Source organism: Cyanistes caeruleus, chromosome 8, assembly GCF_971803275.1.
Source record: "Cyanistes caeruleus chromosome 8, bCyaCae1.hap1.1, whole genome shotgun sequence".
Classification (NCBI taxonomy): Eukaryota; Metazoa; Chordata; class Aves; order Passeriformes; family Paridae; genus Cyanistes; species Cyanistes caeruleus.
Window position 1 is genome coordinate 30,503,519 of NC_141708.1, and position 22,043 is coordinate 30,525,561.

The 22,043-nt window shown below is 38.1% G+C and overlaps 1 protein-coding gene and 1 long non-coding RNA gene across 4 annotated transcripts in view; one reads left to right on the forward strand and one right to left on the reverse strand.

Moving 5' to 3' along the window:
* The window catches only part of JMJD1C (jumonji domain containing 1C), a 174,845-nt gene that overhangs the window by 148,734 nt on the left and 4,068 nt on the right, over positions 1 to 22,043 (reverse strand). The window lies entirely within an intron of this gene.
* LOC147651962 (uncharacterized) lies at positions 5,606 to 10,102 on the forward strand. Its single transcript, XR_015289810.1, has 2 exons — positions 5,606 to 7,048; positions 7,143 to 10,102. It is a non-coding gene; the product is annotated as an uncharacterized LOC147651962 (long non-coding RNA).

Below are 22,043 nucleotides of genomic sequence, written 5' to 3' on the forward strand. Positions count from 1 at the left end.
CCACAGTAAACTCATTCTGCAACACAGGTATCCAAATCCTGGGATCTTGCACCTGCACTTTCCAGAATGTAACATTCCTCACCCAATGCACTAATTACCTAATGGAAGTGGAAGCTAAATAGCTGCAGCAGTAGTGGAGCTCATTAAAGAGGCATTTACAAAGGACAGAAATATTCAGCTGCCAGAGCAAGACATCCTTCAGCAAATAACAATCTCGGCCCTCTCTGCTTTTATCCACAAGGGAAGCCTACAAAACTTATTTGGAAAAATGAGCCTAGGGACAAACTTCAATGAACACCAAAAATCATAAACTCAGTAAAGTGCCATAAATCCAGTAATTTTACTCCACTCCTCATGTTCCAAACAACCAACTTTTTTTTTTCTTTTTTTCATCTAGAGAATAAACTTGTTTTAGCACTTCTTTCACTCCCTCCCCTCATCCCCTCAACCCCACTGCTTTTATTTCAAAGACTCAGATGATGAAAAGCACATCTAGTTTTTTAACTCACCACCTACAGCAAAACATTTAATAATGGTTTCTCTACCTTTGAAACTTGGTTTGCCTATATAATACAGTCACACAATAAGGCCTATCTTTCCAGAGTTCCTATTTTTTCTTAACATGTTTGCTAAATCTAGATGACCTCCCTTCTCACTACCCCTTTTAATTGACAGCCTACTATATATATACATACCATAAGCACAGGATAAGCTGCACATGCACCAAGGTTTTACCTTAAAAAGGCAGTCTCCCTCCCATCATTAGGCACAAAAATTAACCAATTGTCTGAGCACTGAAGTAGAAATTTAGTTTAGTTACAGAACTAAGTTTTGCTCTCACTCATAGTTCATTCAGCACATCTACCTCTAGATGCTGCAACAGAACTTATTCATACATGCAATTCCTCTGACTGTGCTCTTTAAAGCCCTGTGACACATCATAAGTACTGTTCATCACCTACTGGCTTTACCTTGTTTACTGACTGATACTTTATATTATTTTTTCTGGAACCTGTAACAACACTGATTTCCTATTTTTCGTTAAGCACAATGAGAAAAAGATAGAGAAAAAAGTCTAGAGAATGTCTATTTTAACATACTGTGGTGGTACTTAAGGCTATGTTGATTTTCTCAGGCACACCAATTTTCAGCACTCCTACATCTCAGTCTGAATGCTTGAATTATTACAAGCCACACTTGGGGAGAGGAGGGGAAGAATTTAAAAATCTTTTACAACAGCTGTCCTATAGGCTTAATTAAAAACAAAGAAGCCAAAAAAAAAAAGGAAAGTAAGGAAAAAAAAACAAAACACAAGGGATGGATGATGAATGACAAAGTCACTGGCTTAATAGCACTCAATTTTTTTTGCCAAGACACAAAATTATTTCTGTTCCTGCCTATTTTCCCTAGACACTTCCACCTCCTCCTTCCCATTAAACTAAACCAATATGTTCACAGAGTTAAGTGTTCCAAAAACTTGGCCAATATAAAATATTCATAGTAGCTCCAAATTTATCAAATTAGGATAAATACTCTCAATTCAAGAAGCATAAAGTCTCAGAGAACTGCAAGCACATCTAACATCTCCCTAAGCCTGTCCTCTTGTGGAAGAATTAAGAACTAGATCATGAGGGCATTTAATAACAGCACAGTCCAGATTTCACGTATTTTACTACTTTTACGGGTTAGAAATGTTAAAACAAGGGGGTGTCACAAACCCTACTTGACACCTAAAATTTTGTTAGGCAAAACTGAATAAATACAGATCAGAACATATGGAGCACTTCTACTTTTCTTAATGCAACCACAGACCTGATTAGCTTGGCTTGTGACCAATTTGACATCTTGACAAATCAAGCCAGTTCGTCACAGAAAAAGGATCTCAACTGTTACATGTTTAGGCAATCCAGGTTAATTTGATTATTACTCAACTCCTCTGTCACTCCCAATTATTAAAATCTCTACAATAAAGTCAAAACCAAGGGCTTCATCCATAACATAAAACACATAAAACTAGCATCACAAGTGATATATGAAAAAGTCTGCTGGCAACCCTAGTTGCCACCAACCTCTGTCATCAAGATGTCAATGATGGTGGGCCTACTAAATTATCAGAAAAAAATTCAAATAAAGTGATTCCAAAGCCTTTAGGATTGAAAAGGCAGCATTCAGCATTCAAACTTTGAGATCAGTATTCACTTAAATTTTCATTAGAAATACCTCGTTCCACTTACCACTTAGTTTCCTAGACCACAAATTATGTGCATACGGTTCTAAAGTCACAAGTTTAATCCATTTCAGAAGTTATTTCCTGAGCTGATACCACAGAAACAAAAGAAGTGTATTAGAAATGAAAAATAAATTATCTGTGCTGAGGGAAAATAAGGTCAGAATGTACTTAAAACAGGAGCTGAATCAGATTGCTTACCACAGTCATATGGTTAGGGTCACAAAACCCAATAAAACTCCCTCAGTGGTACTAACATGCATAGTTCGCACCTCAAGCATACCAAGTTTAAGACAGACCTTTCAGTGTTCATCCCAATATTATTCATCTCCTTCAAGATTGTGGTAGTTTGACACTGATTGATATTTAGGGAAATAAGTAAGAAACACCCACGGAATTGGTGTTCTTTGAGAGAAGCTGCTGGGAGCTTCCTCTGTGCTTGAGACAAACCAACAGCTGGCCAGTTCTGAGAACTGACAGTATTTTGAACTATCAAAAATTAGGTCCACCTCTGTGAATACCACCTTTTAAAAACCACAAGCCCAGGAATCTCACTATTTGTTTCCAGCCTTGAAAAGTAGCAGAGCTCTGATGAGGCCGGCCCTGTTCCCCAACAGCCTGCATGGCCTGCAGTGGGGCTAAGCCAGGCCCCAATGGCTCCTGGGCAGGTGATGGAGATCAGGGGTCAGGGGCCAGGCCCAGGCTGGGCACTTCAAACACCATGACTACCTTCCGTGGCCTGGGCAAGATTTAACCCTTTCACAGATGAGACCTTCAGACTTTGTCCCTCTCTCCGGGAAAAGAAAAGGACAAAGTGGCACGCTGGACAACAACATAAAAATATCAAGTTCAGTAGAAGAAAGAGCCAAGCCTCAGATGGAAGAGGGACGAGGAGACGCCAAATGGGGCTGAAATATTCTTTTGGTAGGGCCATGGAGATGGACAACGATACACTGAAAATATCTCCTTTAATTCATGAAGGAGTGTTGTGGGAATGAAGTATTCAAACTGTAGATGTGAGGAGAGGAATCCATTGATGAAGCCAAGCAGATGTTGGAGTAGCTGTGATTCCATGAGACATTTGAACAGAGAAAGTTGATAAAGACCCTTTGCCCCAGGGAGAGAAGAAGAAAACCTCTGTTCCCAGAGATGATCACAGAGATAGATGAGGAGAACCTTTGCTTCTGAATATCTCATCCTTAAAATAATACCCGTTGAGTTCATGGCCCATGGACACATCTCTAGGAGGGCTGTGAAAATGGGCAGAAATGTCACGATAGCAGAATTTTTGCCCAGGTGGTTGCTATTCGTAGAAATAAAAAGCCATGAGAGAACTGTTTCTTGTGGAGAACTCTCTATGAAATGACAAGAGAAAACTCCTCTCCCTACATGAACTGATAGAAGACTATTGTATAGTTGGTACTGTTTTAACATCCCAGGTTTTGTCTCTATGTTGTCAGTTGGGAAAGGAAAAAGTTAGGCAGGGTGAGGAAAGGTTTCTGGAGGTTTTATTCTGGTTTCTTATTGTAGTTTCAGTAATAAACTTTCTTTATTCCTATTAAGTTTTAAGCCTATTTTGCCCATCTCCTAATCCATATCTCACAGCGAGAAATGAGTAAGTGCCCTGGTGATTTTAGCCAGCACTATAACCCACCACATTATTTGGTGTGTTGGCTGGGAAACTCAAATTGGCAAATCTAAACCACTACAAAGGTCCTTATCCTTACATATCTTTAAGTCCTACCCTAGGACTTTATGACTTATTGTATTTCAGTTGTTTCATCATTTTTTCCTTTGGACTTCATAGAACTCTGCTCATACACAGCACCTCACAATGCTGTTATACAATAATTTTATAATTGGTCATAATAACAGTATCTGTCATATGATATCTTATAATGTCATTGCCTTCCTTTACTAATGTAACTTACTGGGATTTTGGTTTCAAAGACTTCAGACTCAGCTACAAAATGCCAAATCCCACTTCTGATGCATATTTAGAACCTGTCACTGGCTACGTATTTTTTTTTAAATAAAAAGGAAAAAAAAAAAAAAAGGAAATATGTAGAGAATATTTTATATTTTAGTAAAAGCCTGTCTGCACAAACCAGCCTTTGGTATAAGTGGTGATATAAAAGGCTAAAGTCCTTGGAACTCTCCTGAAGCAGAGAGAATGAAAGAAAAACAATATCCTTGTGTACAGGAGAAAGAATGTAAACCAATATGTATTGGCCAATAGTAACTTGCTTAGCCCGGAGACGCTGTAAAACCCTATAAAAGTGTGCTAAAGATAGAAATAAACGACATTCGCCGTACTTCTATGAAGACTAGGCTAGTCTGAGCGGTTTCTCAATATCTGGCACCCGAACAGGGACCTCTCGCAGGCTGAGGGGATTCAGTGGTGGAGCCAGCAGAGAGGATCTGGGCGTGGGAAGCCGCGGCCGCAGATTGGTACTGGGTAGGTGACCTGAGCGCGGTGAGACGTGGCGCAGTGAGACACGGAAAAGGAGTCAGGCTGCTGGAGGAGACCGAGTGCCGAGGAGTAAGTAAGGGGTCGCGACCCTCGCCCCGCCGTGCGCTGCCAACATGGAGGTTGAATTTGCAGCAGGGGAAAAACTGCTTATGAGTATTATTGTTAAACAAGGTGAAGCAGTCAGGGAAAAGGACCTGGAAAGGCTCGTTGCATGGGCTAAAGAACACAGGAGCCTTGTGGTGCCCCCACTGCTTTTTGCAGTTGAAGAATGGAAAGATATGGGGGATTTGTGGAAGAAAACAATTACAGGGAGAATCAAGGACACCCTGTCTTTCAGTCCATCTTGGCAGATTGTAATTAATACCTTAAAGAACAGGAAAGCGAGATATGCTGAGGCTGTGAGCCCCGTAATTCTACCTGCATCAAAGCAGCCGTCTCTACCTCCTACTGCTGGGCGAGCATTCCTGTCTATGCCACCCTTGGAGAGAGGGAGGGTGAGTCAGAGAGAAGAAAATAAGGAGAAAGCAGCTCTGCAGCAAAAACCAAAGTAGCAAGCAGAGTTAGTTCAACAGCTGCAGGACATGATGCGTCCTGAACCATCCGCTCCACCTCTGGAGACACTTTTAACACTACAATCTTATCTAAGTTCCAACTTTACTGCCCTGGAAGAAGAGAAGCCAGATTGGTTTCCACCTGAACCAGGGGAACATGGGGGAGCACTGAGGTGTCCCCAGAGAACAAAGGCACCCCCAGGACAGAGGCAGTGCAGAAGAAGCTCCAAGGCCATGCTGGACAAATATCAGCAATTACAGAAGCAGTTGAGCAGAAACAGGTGGCTCAGACAGCTTCAAAGAGAGACAAAATGGCCAAGAAATTGCTAACTATATGGTATCTAGTTTAAAATTCATCACTGTAATTAAAAGTTGACAAGCTGCAATGGTCACCGTTGTTACCACCTGGCCCTGAGAGACTTCTTGTGTAACATCACCTGCTTTTGTAAAATCGTGCCCTTTTGTCTCTATCTGTGAACAATGAGAGAAATATTGACAGAAAGAACTGCATTTGTTAAAGTTAACTTTGAGGTTTTTTTCTCTCCGTTTTTCCTCTCTGCGAGAGTATGTGAGGGATGATGGAGACATTACTCAAACCTTCTAGAGATAACAGCAGCAGAGAGCAGCAGCGAAGTGGACAGTTCACTCCCCCCACTCTCTCTCTAAGGAAAAACACCAGGATAGTACCCAGTTTGTTAAAAAGTCATGATTTATTGGTTTTCTAAAATGTTTTTACATATTCTTTTAGAGATAATTTTGTGTTTTAAGTAATTATGAATTTATGTAGTTGCAGTTTTTTAGTTTTACTAGAAAAATTGTGATTCTTTGAAAGTTCAAAAAGCCCCTTTTTAAAAGGTGTTTAAGGTGAATATTAACAGAAGTAGAAGTTACCTTGCAATAATTAGTTTTAAAACTTAATGTTAAAATATTGAATGATTTACAGCTACTAAGAAAACAATCTTCCAATTAATGTTATCTACAAAAGAGATTTATGGTTTAAAAAATAATTAGCTAGGAGAACTTTACTGTACAAGACAAAGTTAAGTTAAAGCACGTATTACCCATTTACTTGTTTTTTCCACAATTTTAATAAGATAATTTCAATGTGAGTCCTTTTGTTACAAAAAACACGTATAACAGCATATATATACCAATTTGGACTTCAGATTTTAATTAAAAATTGGACTTGATGTTTCTGAAAAGTGTTACAAACGTTGAATGACAACTTGCCAAAGTGTTTTGTTTTGTGTTGTGGTTTTTCTCTAGAAAAACTGTACTTTAAAATTCTAATCAATTTAGGCATATACTAGGCAAATTCCTGTTATGAATAAGTATTTTGAGTAACATTTGCAGTTATTGTGAGTTATTGTCAAAGCCAGATGACATAGAACTGTGATGTATTTTATACATTTTTATAATCTTTATAGTGAATCCATGTTACTGTTATATTGTGTTAGAAAGTATATGCCAAACTTTCAATTGACTTTTCGTAATAATAGAGTAAGATTAAGTTATGTTTTTATTTGATATAGACTAAACGTTAATAGAATTAAGCAAAGTTAAGTTTTATTATGTTTAAGTTTGAATGTTTTTAAGTTTTATAACTTTGATATTCTTTTAAGGTTAAGTTTTGTTATTTCCTTTTGTTATAATTAATTTTTATCAGGTTTAAATATTGTTTAATTTAAATTGTTTTATGTTTTACTGGAAACTGTAAAGTAGTTATTTTTCCTAGAGAGATGAAGATGACTACAACTGAAACAGCTGTGATAATGATGAACCTGCTTCTGGACAGAGGTGAAAGCAGTCTGTGACACCCTTGATTTCACCAGTTCTATTGTTTTTTGCAATCTCTGCAGTTTTTGGTTTTTATAGCTTTATTATTTTTCAGTGTTTCCAGAATTCCAAGAAAATGTACCATTGCTGAGGGTCAGCTGCCATGGGAGAGGCTTCAGATTGAACCAACTGCTGAATGGTTTAATTGGTCTGTTACCTAAGGCTTCTGATCATTTGATTTGTACAAATGCATTTCAACAGTTTGCTGTGCTGTAAGCATCTCATAGCTGCTACTATTGAGAACCTTGCTTTGAAAATTAGTTAAGAGGCATCTTTCCAGTTTAAAGCCCAAGGCCCTGGCCAAGCCTTGACTTTACATGGACAGAATGTTTGCCAACAGATCCAGATGTTTTCTGTACCAAATCAGTATCTGAGTCACTTTTTGACTTGGCAATTTGACCCTATTAATATGACAGCTGGGCCAATTTTGAAGTGGGCTTGGAGAACCATTTCCAGAGGTGGTTATCCAATCCTTCACTGATTTTTTTTTTGTTTGTTTGCAAACTATGGGATGGTGGTGCAGTGTTTTAGTGGTTAATGGTAGTTCTACATTACATATATTGTTAATAATGGTTATTATTTGATTGATTTTTAACTGCCATAGGGTTTTTATTCATTGTGTGTATGGTTTTCTGTTGATATTGATGTGTATAACAGAAGTACATCTCATTTTATTTTTTTTTAAAAAAAACAGGGGAAATTGATGCCCTAAAAGCATTTGATTAGTGCAATGTACCATAGCTAAGCCAAAATGATTCATTAACTTCAAGGGGAGAAGTGTCTATGTTTTGTTGACAGGTTCAAAAAGGTCGCCTGTTCATCTGACCAGACTGTCTGCCTCTGAAAACATGAGATCCAGTGAACACAGAAGTCACTACACAACCTTGGTACTCCAGACAAGATCAGAAATGGAGCTGTCAGGACACAGTTGTGTCTGAAAACTACACAGTTTCCCAACAGAAATTTTATGTTCTTATTATGATGTTGTGTCTCTACCAATTTTTTTTCAGTTATCTTCTACTTTAAGAATTAGAAGTATGTGAAGAACAACCTAAACACTGATGCTTTCTATCAGTCACTGATCAGCTGCCAGTTGACATCACAGGGGCAGCGGACGTTCTAAGACTGAATCATGTTAAATCATAGTCTGTTTGTAAGAAGAATTTTGTAGAAGATCAAGAGAGTATAGAGACTCTATCTAACTGTATATAAAAGCAAATTGTAACTGTATTTTACCCTTTAAGCAAAGTGTTTTCACGCTTAGATTGCATATATACCAGAGCACGTGTGTTAAAAGTAGTTAGATAATAGTTTAAGATAAAGAGTTTTAGTTTGTGTGGTAATTGTTATTTGTAGATTATTGGTAACTTTAATAAAGACATTAGTATAAGGTGTAAGTATTCCCCCTTCAAGAGTTAGTGTAAGCATCTTTGAAAGTTCATTTAACATTAAAGCCTTAACTGTGATTCTGCAAGCATGGTGGCATTTGCATGGAACAAACTGCTTATGGTAATTTTACTGGGTATAGTCCTACCAACTGTCTGCTGATTAACATCCAAAAGTGACAGAACATATGGGTCACTCTGGCACACTTGACAGGCCAAAAATCAATGTGTCTAAGCCTAGGCACACCTGGAGATCCTTTTTACACCTGTCTCACAGGGGTCCCTGAATGGGATCCTCAAACATTTAAAAGTTTAGTTAGAAATGAAATTCGATTGAATCAATTGGCAATGTTATGAGAGTGCAATCGCACTGTTGACTTCACGTCAAGACAACTTGAAGCCTGCTAGCAAGCAAAAATTATCAAAGTTCTTAATGTTACCATAGGGCCCCCAGAAGAATTAATTTGTTAGGTTCCACCAGTACCTCAGGTGGATGGATAATATTTGAACCCCTGACAAAAAGCCACTCCAACAAAGCAATGCAACACTGGGCTGCAGTTAACCGTATCATTGATCTCATTACTAACACTGAAAGTAAAGCTTTTTATTCACGGTGCAATCTCATAGGATGATTACCAAGGCGATTACCTAGTTCAATATTCCTAATCTGTAAAGACCATGGAATGGAATTCCTGCTAGTCCACACAGAGGACCTGTTATCTTGGGAAACTTACTTTGTTCCATCCAAACTTACATCAATTGCTGAATATAGCTAATAAAATGAAAAACATCAAACGTTCAAAGCAAAGCCTAGATGAATTACAATGTGGTGATGTTAGAGACCAAGACTTTTGGAGTCGTGGTATAATATGGCTAGCCTCCCTTTTTACTCCAGGAGTAGCTGCGGCTAAAAGCTTGTCAACTCTAAAAAGGCTTGATTGTTAGACCAAGAAAGAATTGAACTTAACATCAACAATGCTAAGTGAACTTTCAGCTGATGTGAGTAGTGTATGCCATGCAGTATTACAAAATCGAGCTGCAATTGACTTCTTGCTCTTACCACAAGGACATGGTTGTGAGGAGTTTGAAGGCATGTGCTGTTTGAATCTTACTGATCATTTAGTTTCCATCCACAAGCAACTACAACAGCTACAGAATGGGTTACATGCCCTGAAAGAAGATAGTGACCCCATTGGAAGTTGGTTCACCAGCTGGGGCATCGCAGAATGGTTGAGGTCTCTTGTGCTACAAGGGGGATGGATTTTACTTACGGTGTTAATTGAGATAGTGGTTTTAAGTTGTATGGTATCTTGTCTTCATAGAGGTGTAGAACAAGTTGCATCCAAAGCCTGGCTTGTGCAAAAAGAGAAAGGGGGAATTGTAGTGAATATTTTATATTTTAGTAAAAGCCTGTCTGCACAAACCAGCCTTTGGTATAAGTGGTGATATTAAAGGCTAAAGTCCTTGAACTCTCCTGAAGCAGAGAGAATGAAAGAAAAACAATATCCTTGTGTACAGGAGAAAGAATGTAAACCAATATGTATTAGCCAATAGTAACTTGCTTAGCCCGTGGACCCTATAAAACCCTATAAAAGTGTGCTAAAGATGGAAATAAATGACGTTCGCCATACTTCTATGAAGACTAGACTGAATAGTCTGAGCGGTTTCTCAATAGAAAGAGGAGAGGGAAAGAGAAAGGGAAAGGAAAAAAGGAAAATTCCATTCTAATCTGCCATATTGGAGTTTTATCCCTGGCTATCCTTCATGTTTGACAGACAACTGAGAAACTCCAGTAGAGCTACTTTGCTATACACCTCAAAAATGTCTCTTACTCTCCTCTGTCAAAAGATTTCCCAAAGATTAGGCTGCAGGATGCAAACAATACATCGTTGTAACCTCATCTCAGCTCCTTATCATTTCGTATTTCAGAAACTCTGTAGCAGTGACAATTCTAGCTCTGCCTTTGCACAGCATCTACCACAATAAGGTCTTGTCAAAGAGTGTCCTACAAAGTAAACACACATGTATGGACACAGAAACTGCAATCTCAGCAATTCCAAAACTGACACTTGGCCGAAGTTTTGTCATGTGATACACAGTCTATTTACCCTGGAACATCTCAGTCTTATCTTCAGACAAACAAAATGACATATGCAGAAGTCCATTTTGAAGTTAACCACACCCAACCCACCAGGTCATCTTCAGCAAAAATATGCCACTACTAAATCAATTTATTGCCCACAGAAGCAAAGAGCCAACAGACCTGTGTAACCATCTACCATTACCAGAAGCCACATTTATCTCTTTTACTTTTTAATGAGAAATTAGTAGTTTCAGTAAGTTTGATATTCACAATAAAAGTTATTAGTTAGCTAACTATATCTTATTTCCTGAGGGAACAGAGGTTTACTGGAGTCTTCCAACTGTGAGGACAGGCCAAGATGATTATAAGAATCCTGAAGTACTCCAGCCATAGAAAGATGCAATAAAGAGATATGGTCTAAGGAGAAATTAAAATATAACTCATCATTGGGGAAGGTAGGGTACAAGAAATACTAAACAGGACTTGGTGCTTTGGGGCTAAACAAGATTGAGTGCTTTGCACAGGATGAAAGAAGATTAAAAGCAGTGTCAATTTTCACTCATGTATTCAGAAATATCTCACTCTAATATTCTATTTTAAGACACCTTCTCCTGGCATAACTGTCCTGACGTGACTCTACCTTTAAGATAGCTTTGGGAGCTAGGGAAGTTGAAACTGCTGGAGGCTGATGGGATTTTTTTCTCCGACCAATGACTGACCATTTCTGAGAATTGGCTGCAGTTTTAACTATTGAGAAGTGAGATCAACCTGTGAACACCTACCTTAAGATGTAAGGCAGAGAATTTCTTGTTCTCTTTGGTTTCTGACTTTTGAAGAGGTAACAGGTTCCAGCTCAGCCTCCTCCTCCCCCACAGCAGACCAGACAAGGCCGTGGAGGGGAGTGGCGGGGAGGTGAGCAGGCCCAGGCCGGGTGAGGCCAGTTCCCCCGGCTCGGCTGCAGTTTCCGCCACTGCTGAGTTTTACCAGAGACTGCCAAGTAAGGAGAGGCCATCGCAGACAGCTCTAGCCGCCGCTCTGGCAGAGATAACAGAACCACCTACCAGGCCTGGGCAAAATTTTAACCCTTTCAATACCCAGATGAGACTTGCAGATTAATCCTTTTTTCCAGAGAGAGAAAGAGGGAGCAATCAACATGTAAAGAGACCCTATAAACTATCAAAGACAGTGAAGAAAGAAATTAAGCCTCAGAGGAGGTAGAGAAAGAAGAAGATGCTTTAATAAGCTGAAATATTTTTCTGTTAAAGCTATGGAGATGGACAGTAGTGTTCTGAAAAAAAACTCCTTTAATTCATGACAGTATATTGGGAGGAATGGAGTGTTTCAAAGTGAGGATTTTGAGCAAATGGTGAAGTGGTTGTGGTACTGTGAGATGCTGGAACAGAGGGGGAGAAGTAATAGTTGAAGATTTGTGGCCTTTAAGAGGCAAAGAGAACACTTCTGTTTCCAGAGTAGCTCACAGAGACACATGAAGAGAACTTTTGCCTTTGAATAACTCATCCTTAAAAATGACATCCCTAGACTCATTTGACCCATAATACACCTCAGAGTGATGTGAAATGGGAGGAGAGAACCGATGGCAGAATTTCCGGGCAGCTGGCATCAGAGAAATAGAAAGCTATAAAAGAAATAGTTTTCTTGTGAGAAACTCCATAGATAGCAGAAGAAGACTTCTGTTTCTCTACAAAGACTGATGAAAAGACTCTAGCAAGAATTGGGACTGTTTTAAACAAAAGAGTTTTTTTGTCTCTATGTTGTCATGTGAAGAAGGGAATGGTTGGGTAGTGGGGGAGAAAAGGGTATTCTGGAGGTTTTATTCTGGTATTCTTATAGCTTTTGTTAATAAACTTTCTTTATTCCTTTTAAGTTTTAAGCCTGTTTTGCTCTTGTTCTAATCCACATCTCACAGCAAGAAATAAGTAAGTTTTCTAGTGATTTTTTAGTTACTGCTTTAAAACCACAACATTTATTTAGTGTGTTGGCCGGGAAACGAAACTGGCAAATCTAAACCACTACAATAACACTTTCCATTGTCAATTTTCTCATGCTGGCTACCTTGATTTGATATTTCTAAAATTAGAAGGTAAGAAAAAACAGAGAATGCAGCAAGATGCATGGGGACATTATTAAACAGCATTCATTTTAAAGTACCTCAACAATGACTTCTAGTTGCAATGACTGTGATATTGTGTTCTATGAAAGTGTTTAAATATTTCTTTTCAAATTACTTTTATACATTACAACCTGTAGAAAAATTTTAATTGTATTCTTTTCCCCAGGAGTGCATTTCCCATAATGCACATACACTAAGTTATAGACCACTGCAAGCTTCAACCAGTATCACAGACTAACCTCCCTTCAAAGTGCTAACCCGTTTAGCATGACTGCTAAAGCAAGACTTCATTTTCTTCCAGATTGTTAGTAAAATCTTTTATTAGAGTATCTGAGTAAGTACTTTCCATTTTAAATAATGTCAGTAGTGTTGGAAAACAGATAAAAGGATTACACAGAAACAACCAACCAGTAGAGAAATAGACTTCAAAGCACAACTTAACAGCACATACCGCCCCTAGTTTATCATTACTGCTCCCCACACCACCTTTCACCACTACAAATGTCATAGACCCCAAACCCCACCCCTTAGCTCTCCTCTCCCAATCAACAATGCAAATAAAACACAGCAGAGGCCTACACAGTCTATTGCACAAGTAGTAGAGCAGCAATTTTCAAATTCTGTTGCAAAGTGGATGTATCTATTTTCTTATTAAATACCTCATTTTTATCACCATAAATGCCAATACTAGTAGGCAATATATCATTACCACACAAATTTATTACTTTCTAGTATTGTTTCATATATATACATATATTTAAGCTTCGTTTCCAGTCAAGATTTACTTATTAACTTTCAGCTGCTAACAAATTTCAGAGGATCTAGATGTTTCTGCCCACAAATGAATTTATGAGGCTTGCAAAACCAGTGACTGCAAATCCATACACTACTGATAGTGAGCTGGCTCCTTGCCCAATAGGCAGGCCTGCAGTTCCAAACCTCATGCTGCCACTGCCCAGCTGACAGGCCCAATAATGAAAGGTACAGAATACTGATGTGGTGAAAAAAACACCTAGCATTAATTAAAAGTAGCTTTCAGCAAAACACATATTTAAGTTAGACATCACTGTCCTCTAAGACCTAAAGGGAAAAAACCACCAACTTCTCCACACTGAAGAAAAAGGTTAATTCTCTAGCCCCACTGGTTCAGACAATAAAATCACACTTGAATAGTATGAAGGTGGATAAAGCTGCAGAAAGAGTTTGCACTTTACCAGACATCTGATAAATTAATCCCTTTCAAGACTACTGCCTGTTTGAGCTCTCATAACTAATAAAATTCAACAGCAGCTTTACTTAAAATCTGAGATTAAAAAAATCAGATGAAAGGAAAGTCAATCAAGCAGCAGCACATATTCACAGAAAATTTGTGTGCATTAGCACAGACACACTCAGAACCACTTTTCTGTGTGCCACAGGTAGTCCAAACCTACCACAGTATCAGGCACCATCTTCCTCCATCACAATGTGTTTTAGGGAAGCATTTTCCAAGACCTAAGTTTCCAGAAACTTTCCTAAACCCCAGAATTATGCTGCTATGTTATTATCCATGGTACTTAGATACCAGCCTGTAGTTCTCTATCCCAGAAACCCTGCAACTCTAAGTGAGGTTTGAGCTCAGGCTCTTTGTCCTATACATGCAGTGCCAAGGAAGCACAGTACATGACTGCTATGCTACAAGTGAGTCTCCCTTTGCATCCAAGAGCTGACAAATAACAAGCAGATACAGCAAAGTCCTGGAAAGAGAAGTAAACAAAGCAATTAAGAACAGCCACAAAAAAACCTCTCAGTTCCACAACTGACATAAGAAATACCAAACTGACAGCTTTAGGAACAAGAACTGGCCCAAGCTGTAATTAATTACACAGCAAATACAGTTTCATGTCTCTGCTCTGACCTTAAATAATCAATACTTTTTGAGACTTCCTTTTTTCCTGAGCTAGAGTCTTGGTTCTAGAAGACAGGTGTCTGCTAGGGAGAGCAGGAGCCTCCCTTAGGATGAAAGAATGTAGACCCCCCTCCCTCCGAATTATTATAAATTTGAAATTAAGGGGCTTTCAGGCAGAGATCTGGGGACAGGAATAACAGTTCTTTACTAGTATAACCAGGCAAACAAACAAACAATAACTACAGCAATAACAAGAACACAGAACCAGGGACCCCGGGACAGCCTTCTCGGCTGAGATGGGATGGAGGAGAGGCTTTGTTTTCACAAACCCCTCAGGCAGTCAGTCCCGGTGCTCCTGCAGGGCTCCGAGGAACAGTCGGCTGGAACAGCAGGGATGAGCTGAGATCCTGGGCTGGTGGCTGAGGTGGATCAGCAGCTCCGCGGCGGTGGCTGGCACTGCTACACGTCCCGGCAGGGCAGGGGGTGCGAGGCCACCAACAAAGAGGGGAGAAGGAGAAGAAGCAGCAGCTCCATCTGGGTGATGGCGAAATTCCCTTCTCTCCACCGCAGGAGCTCCGCGACCCAGCAAACGAATGTCTTCCCCGAAGCTGAAGAAAGCCCAAAAACTTTCCCCACCCTCCTTTTCTGTCCTCTTCCCCCAGGCCCGGCCACTCTTTGTCCTTTATCAACCACCCACTAAACACCCACAGTTAGGTTGTCTCTGCAGCTAATGGGTAAAAATTCCACGGGCAGGCCAGAATGACAAAACAAAAAAAAAAAAAACAAAAAAAAAAGACACCTAACCCTCAACAGCTAGGTTTGAGTAAAGCTATCAATTTCGGTACTAAACTTTGACATTTAGACTTTCCTTATTTACAAATTTCTTAATATTTCTTTGTGCTAGAGAATGGACCCAGAGCACCCAGAAGCCCTCCAGGAACAGATGCCTTCCTTTTGCCAATTTACATCAAACTACATGGGTTTCTGCATTCAAATCATCAGAGTCCTCTCTTCTTTCCTTGCCTCCTCTGTTGACTGACCCATACCTTCTACTTCTAGTTTCTATATGTGCCTGTCCAGTCTCTTCATAAAGACCTGATTAAAGAAAACGCAAGAACTGATAAAAAAGTTTTCAGGGGGGGAAAAAAAAAAACGGAAGAAAAAAGAAAAATTATTTTCCATTATTTCATGCCTCCAAACACTAGCTAACTCAATCCTAAGATTTCCAAGGGCCATTCTGCATGTCTTTACATTGTCCTCTTAACTAAAGACAGTTCCTAAAGTGCAGACCAAGACCAAAACCAGACTTCTGTATAAAATAAAGGAAAAACACAGACATAGAACTAATTGGTTATGTCAACTGAAGCCTTAAACACTTTCAACTACACCAGTAAACATTCCTGGAACACAGATTCCAGGTACCTGGAAATGGGTAGTTACCATAATACAAAACACATCTTAGAAAAGAACCTAGGAGGGTACTGAATGCAGTCCTTTTACCTCAGCCAGCAAACCTAAGAACCCTCTGGATATACAAACTTCCTCCATTTAAGAGGAACCAAGTGAAGAGCCCTGGTAAGTTCTGCCATTATTCTAGCAGAAAAGTAATACATGGGAAAACTTAACACTTGTATTCTATGTATCACATTTGAAACTAAGCCACTGAGCAGCACTCAATTTTTCCAAGTTATTGAAACATGAGCCATGCTCAAATGCGTTTAAATGTTAAAATAAAAAAAAAATTAAAAATCATATACCAGAAAACTTGCTGTTAAAAAAATTTTGATAGGGAAAAATATGTCAAAGTATACACAGACATCTCACTTTACCTAAAAAGGCAGTATTACAGAATTAAAAAAAACCAAAAAACAAACCAAATTAAGCAGTATCAGTGAGCCATTTTTCTCAGCATCAACAGAAAGCCAAATCTTTTAATTTTAAATGCAGAAATCTTTACAATCATTTACTAAAGTAGTACATTCAGTTTTAAAATAAACCATCTGATGGAATTATAAAGTTAGTCACTGAATAACTTATTGAACAAGATTTACATCTTCTATAGTCTTAGGCCTGACTCACTAAATTGAAATCTTGTTAAAAGCAATCAGTAACAAAATAAATGGATTAATTTATACTACAAACTTTTAAGGAAAAAGTACTAAAAAGTAACAAAGCACTTGAAACATTTTCTATTTATAAAAAAAGTTGAACTTCCTTTAAGTTAGACAAAATGTTGACTCATTCCTTTTAAATGTTGACTCAAATCTTTTAAAAGATCATGCAGAAGATAAGTACCCTGATAATTGAAACAAACCTATCTATTTAATTGAGAAGTGACCATGACATTATCTAAAAACATTCACATATCACATTCTGACCTACATACAAATTTTAAAATATGACAAATATAGGATGTTCAAGTGTATTTAGGACAGCAAACTTGAATTAGCCATTAGCAAGCCAGAAATATTTCATTATCGCCTCCACATTTTTTTTAAACTTTACTCACTGCTTAATCGCTATTAAAGAGATTACCACAAAAGTTTGACCAACATTTCGGGATACTAAACGTAAATACATCTGCAACAGACAATTTTGTTACCAAAACTGAAAAGGAAAATCAAGTGTACTCCAATGAAGAAATAAATTAATTTTTTTTATTTAAAACTCATAATGCTACCTTATTTCCTGAAGGAAAAAAAAAATTAACTCAACAGTATTAAATTAAATCTGTTCAGAGCAACCTGCAGAAAGGGAATCTTGTGAAGGTATACATCTTGGTGTAGATAGCCATTTAAGACAAGCAGACAACTGCACTCTTTGGAATAATCTAGTTGAAAGAAACTTTTATTTGGACTGGGTTGGAAGGGATTGACAGAACAGATACCTCCTTTTCTCTCGGTTAAGAAACAGTGAAGGACAATTGACACATTTATAAGCTCCAAGAGACAAATATGAAGTCACAGAGCAGAGCTAATAAAATCTTGAGTGCCAAGCAAAAATAATGAAAATAATGAAAAAAATCATGAATGGCAAACAAGGGGTGACTGTGGACTTGTACTGCACAATGCAGGGACCAAAGCATATCTGAAACTGCACAAGGGAATCCTGAGTATGATGCACAGGTAAAGCCTGACCCTTCTTTGTCACTGGATTTTAAGAAGTTCACAAAGATTCAAAATTATTTCCCACTAATTTCTTTATGAGAAATCCAGGAAGGCATACAAACCTCAATGAACTCTGCTGGATGAAGTCCCTATGAAGAGCTATAAACAAAACACTGAAGAAGTGCAGCCATAATCCAGAATTGTAGAGGTGTCACAGCAAAGCATCACAACTGCCCTGAAGACCATAGTACCTCATTCCATTCAGGCTTCAACTATATCAGCTTTTGTATTTTTAACTAAAATGTTGGCAACTAGACCACTGTTAGTTTCTAACTCTTTAAATCTCACCATGGGTCTACAGCCTAAAACTTATTAACCTCCCCTCTAAAAGCTGCTTGCACCATGTCTTGATTGTACATATTTGATCCTGTCTGTGATTGTGATGGATTGGCATTTAAAGAACAAAGGGAAACACCTAAGGAAGTTAAAGCTGCTGAAGGCTGATGGGAGTTTTTCTTGTGGCCAAGACGAAGGCTGAAAAAATGAAGTCTTCAAGTTATGTTGCAGGAAGAATTAAGGTGCAATAAAAAGTATAGATTAATGAGAAACTCCAGCCAAAGACTTTAATACCATTTCCTGGTTTTCCTTCTCCAAGATTTTTTATATTGACTGAACAGTTTAGATCACATATTTTCCATAATTACTCCAACAAGTTTCTCTGTCTGCTTGACTTTCGCTTTTGGGCTGCTTGCTTTGTTTTTGAAAGGTAGTAAATTTACATTCCATGTTTCAGGAAAGAAGAGAAGCCAAGAAAAGCAAAAAAATAAGGAAATCAACTGGAGGAATGTTTCAAAATTAATTGTCCTTATCAACACTCCTCCAAAACACAGCTTTTCCAGTCCCTCATCACCAGACAGGAAAGACTGAAGAAATTTGACTTGGACCACCTGGCAATGACTCAGCAAGTGCTCCCTTTTTCACAGAGCAATCAAGATTCAGATTTTAAACCATCATTTGATTGAAGAGCCCTGTTCCATTAGCAAAAACTAAAACCATAGTGACCCAACCCAAATAATAAGTCAGCAGTGTCTACTAGAGTTACCTGCAGTGAAGCCTGGCTGCGACCATTTCACCATCTGCATCAGCTATAATGCTGTTCAGAACACTCAAAAATATCTTCGTTAATGCAGAAGTACTATAAGTAAACTTTACTGAGTCATCAGAGGTTTATGCATTTTAACATGGAGATGCTTAGGTTTCCCTCAGAGCATACAGTTTCACATCTATTCCTCCAAAACTTGCTTTTGTAAGTAAGTCTTGCATCAGCAGACATCAAATGATCATGTCATGCACTGTTGTGAACATTTATTTCTTTATTCAGCTGAAAGAAGAAATTAGTCATACTATGTGAATAAGTAATACAACCCTGAGAGGTATTTAAGTCAGTTTTCAGCTTCATTCAGGAGACATTTCTCCTGGACACAGTTGCACCTTAAGCTGCTCCTACCCTCAGACTGATCCCATATCACCTCCTCAGTCTCAGTACAACTGCATGAAGTGCCATAGGGTGAATGGATCAGGAAACTGCTCTGGGTTAAAAAAAAAAAATTAAGCCAGCAGTGCCACCAAGAGAAATGTCTGTGGAACCACAGTCTCCAAAACTTCTAAAAATGCTGCTTCTGGAGGATCAAGCTAGATGCTTTTAATGCTCATCCTACATGTTTTGTGCTCATGAAGCTCTGGACAGAGTACATTAATTAGCTCAAAGCCAGTTGCTGTATGCACATGAAAGTAAATTCTTCAGGAGCAAATCAAATTGCTTCATTCCATTTAATTCTCAAATGTAGCAACAGCTGTTTTAAGTAAAATAATATTTTAAAGAACATTACTAGAAAGCAAAACACAGCAAAATCCTTGACATTTCCCTGGATCTCTTGCTCTCATTTTGTCTTATAACATGAAAATCAGTGGTGCATAGGTATAATATCAACTAACAATAGTAATTTTCTGGAGGAATCAATATAATGAAGCAATATAGCATTAGTTTAGCTTAGAATTCTCCACCAGTTTCCAAGAACAAGCTGGTTACATGCAGTGTAGGTCTCAGTCCCTACCTAGCAGGGTGAGGAGGGAAGCCCTCCCTGAAGCAACATGGGATGTCAATGCTCAGAGCCCAACAGTGGGCATTAGCAGCATGTCACAGAGGTGTCTCTTCAGAGACAAACACATGCTGCCAACTTCAGATGAACTTCTCAGATGATAACTTCTTTTCAGTATGAGCAACAGCAGTTTACCAAGTCCAGCTGAATGGGAAAGTCAAGCCTAACCCCAGCAGAGATTCAAGATCACTGATGGAACGAAGCATCTCTATAGTTCTATCTCTATCCACTGATAGTAGTATTAGAAGAAGGCTGAGTTGATTTTTTGACCCAATTTCCCACGTACCACTTTTAAAATTCATTCCATTTGATATTAAATAACAGTTCTGCTGTTCTCAAGCAAGTTTAGAGATCCTGGAAGGTGCACAAGAAAAATGGCTTCTTATAAAAGAGTTGCTCATTCTTTACAACTCCTTATGATGGCTATGCCATGCTTTGAGACAGCTCCCAAGATTCACACAAAGTTCCAGAAAAAGAAAAATCTGAGGTAACACAAATGTGGAATAATATAGTATTTATATGCAAAACATATAAAAGGCAAAAGCAATTTTTTTTATTAAGAAAGTATCTCCTACCTCTTCCTAAGAGCCTCCTGGAACATTTAACTATAGGATAAACCCTTTATTTTTCCCTACTTTGGTCACTGTTGCTTACTTGGCAACTAGGTAGCAAATTAATTAAATGATTCGTCCCTAACTCAGGACACCTGAACTCTTTGCAATCTTGACATTCAAACAAACTTTACTCAAAATCCATCAATGCAGGTACATTTACTTATTGATCTACATCATAGACAGGTTTCTTTTAGTAAAAGAAATGAAGAGGGAAGGGCAGAGTATAAAGCACTGGATCCTTGCAGTCAATTTCATAGGAACACTCCTCTGTTTGATCTTTTTGTCAAATTACTATGAAAGAGAGATACTCCTTCCTGAACTATCTCTGGAAGACAGATGGCTGACATTCACAGACACAGCATGACAAGTTTAACCTTACTAGAAACACCAAAGGAAAGAGGAAGTTTTCTTTACTGCTTAGCCAAGAAAACACTGCCCAGCTGACATGCACCAAACTTATGAGACTCATGTTGGCAACAATACTGATACAGAATACCAGAAACAACTGAAAATTGTCCAAATCCCTGTCACATTTTGAGCTTCTCCCACTCCTTTCAAACCAGATTCAAACCATATATAAAACACATCCTACAAAATTCCTTCATTCAAAGGTGGCAGTGATGTGATAAACTCTGGCATGTCTTTAGTGTCATCTGCAATAGCTGAAGTAAATAACATGACAGGATCCTCACCAACAACATGCTCTTCATCATTAATCCAGATACTAGTACAGAAACATATTGAATTCTTAAATTCCATTAATCACCAACAAGCTATGCACAACTAGTCTAAAGCATAATTATTTACTTTCTACAATAATTTCACTGAAGATTTTTCTGTGTCTTCCAGTTTATCTCAAGGCTAACAAGTCAAAGCTGCAGAGCATGTACTTCTAAAATAAGGAATAAAAATAGAAATTTCATTTTTAAACAGACCAGATCAAATGTGTTCAAAAAATTAACTCATGCACTTTCTCCTTATAATACTATCATAGCAAAAGGAGAATAGAGAACATGCAACACACAGCACTAAAAATCAGTATATGGCAGAAACCAAATGCAACCTACAGAAGTGCAATTCTGTACCTCTATGACAAAGCCAGATCACATTCAGCAACTTTGAGAATGCAGAACCAGGAACATGAAAACAATTACAATTTCTAAGAAGACTAGGTAAGAGCAGCTCCACACACAACGAACGCAAATTTAACTTCATAATTTAGTGAGAAACTAAGCAGTGTATGGAGCATTTGTCTAAAATATCTTTTGCTTTCTAATTATCAAAAGTTATTTAAAATTATTTTCATATTAAATGTAAAACAGTAGTGGTAAGTTTTCATTACATTTTGCGAATTTCCATTTTACTTCTAAGTGGAGGCAAACTCAAAACAGATACACAATCTGCTGATATTCTCTTCAAATGGTTTTACCAGACTTACTGAATTTTTAACAATTCCCTGTTTGTAAACTACCAAATATGAAATACCAAAAACTACAATTCACCAAAAGTATTAATATATTGTTTACACCCCTATATCTTACTGATTTTATTGTAAATAAAAATCACACAACTGCTTCAAACTATCATTA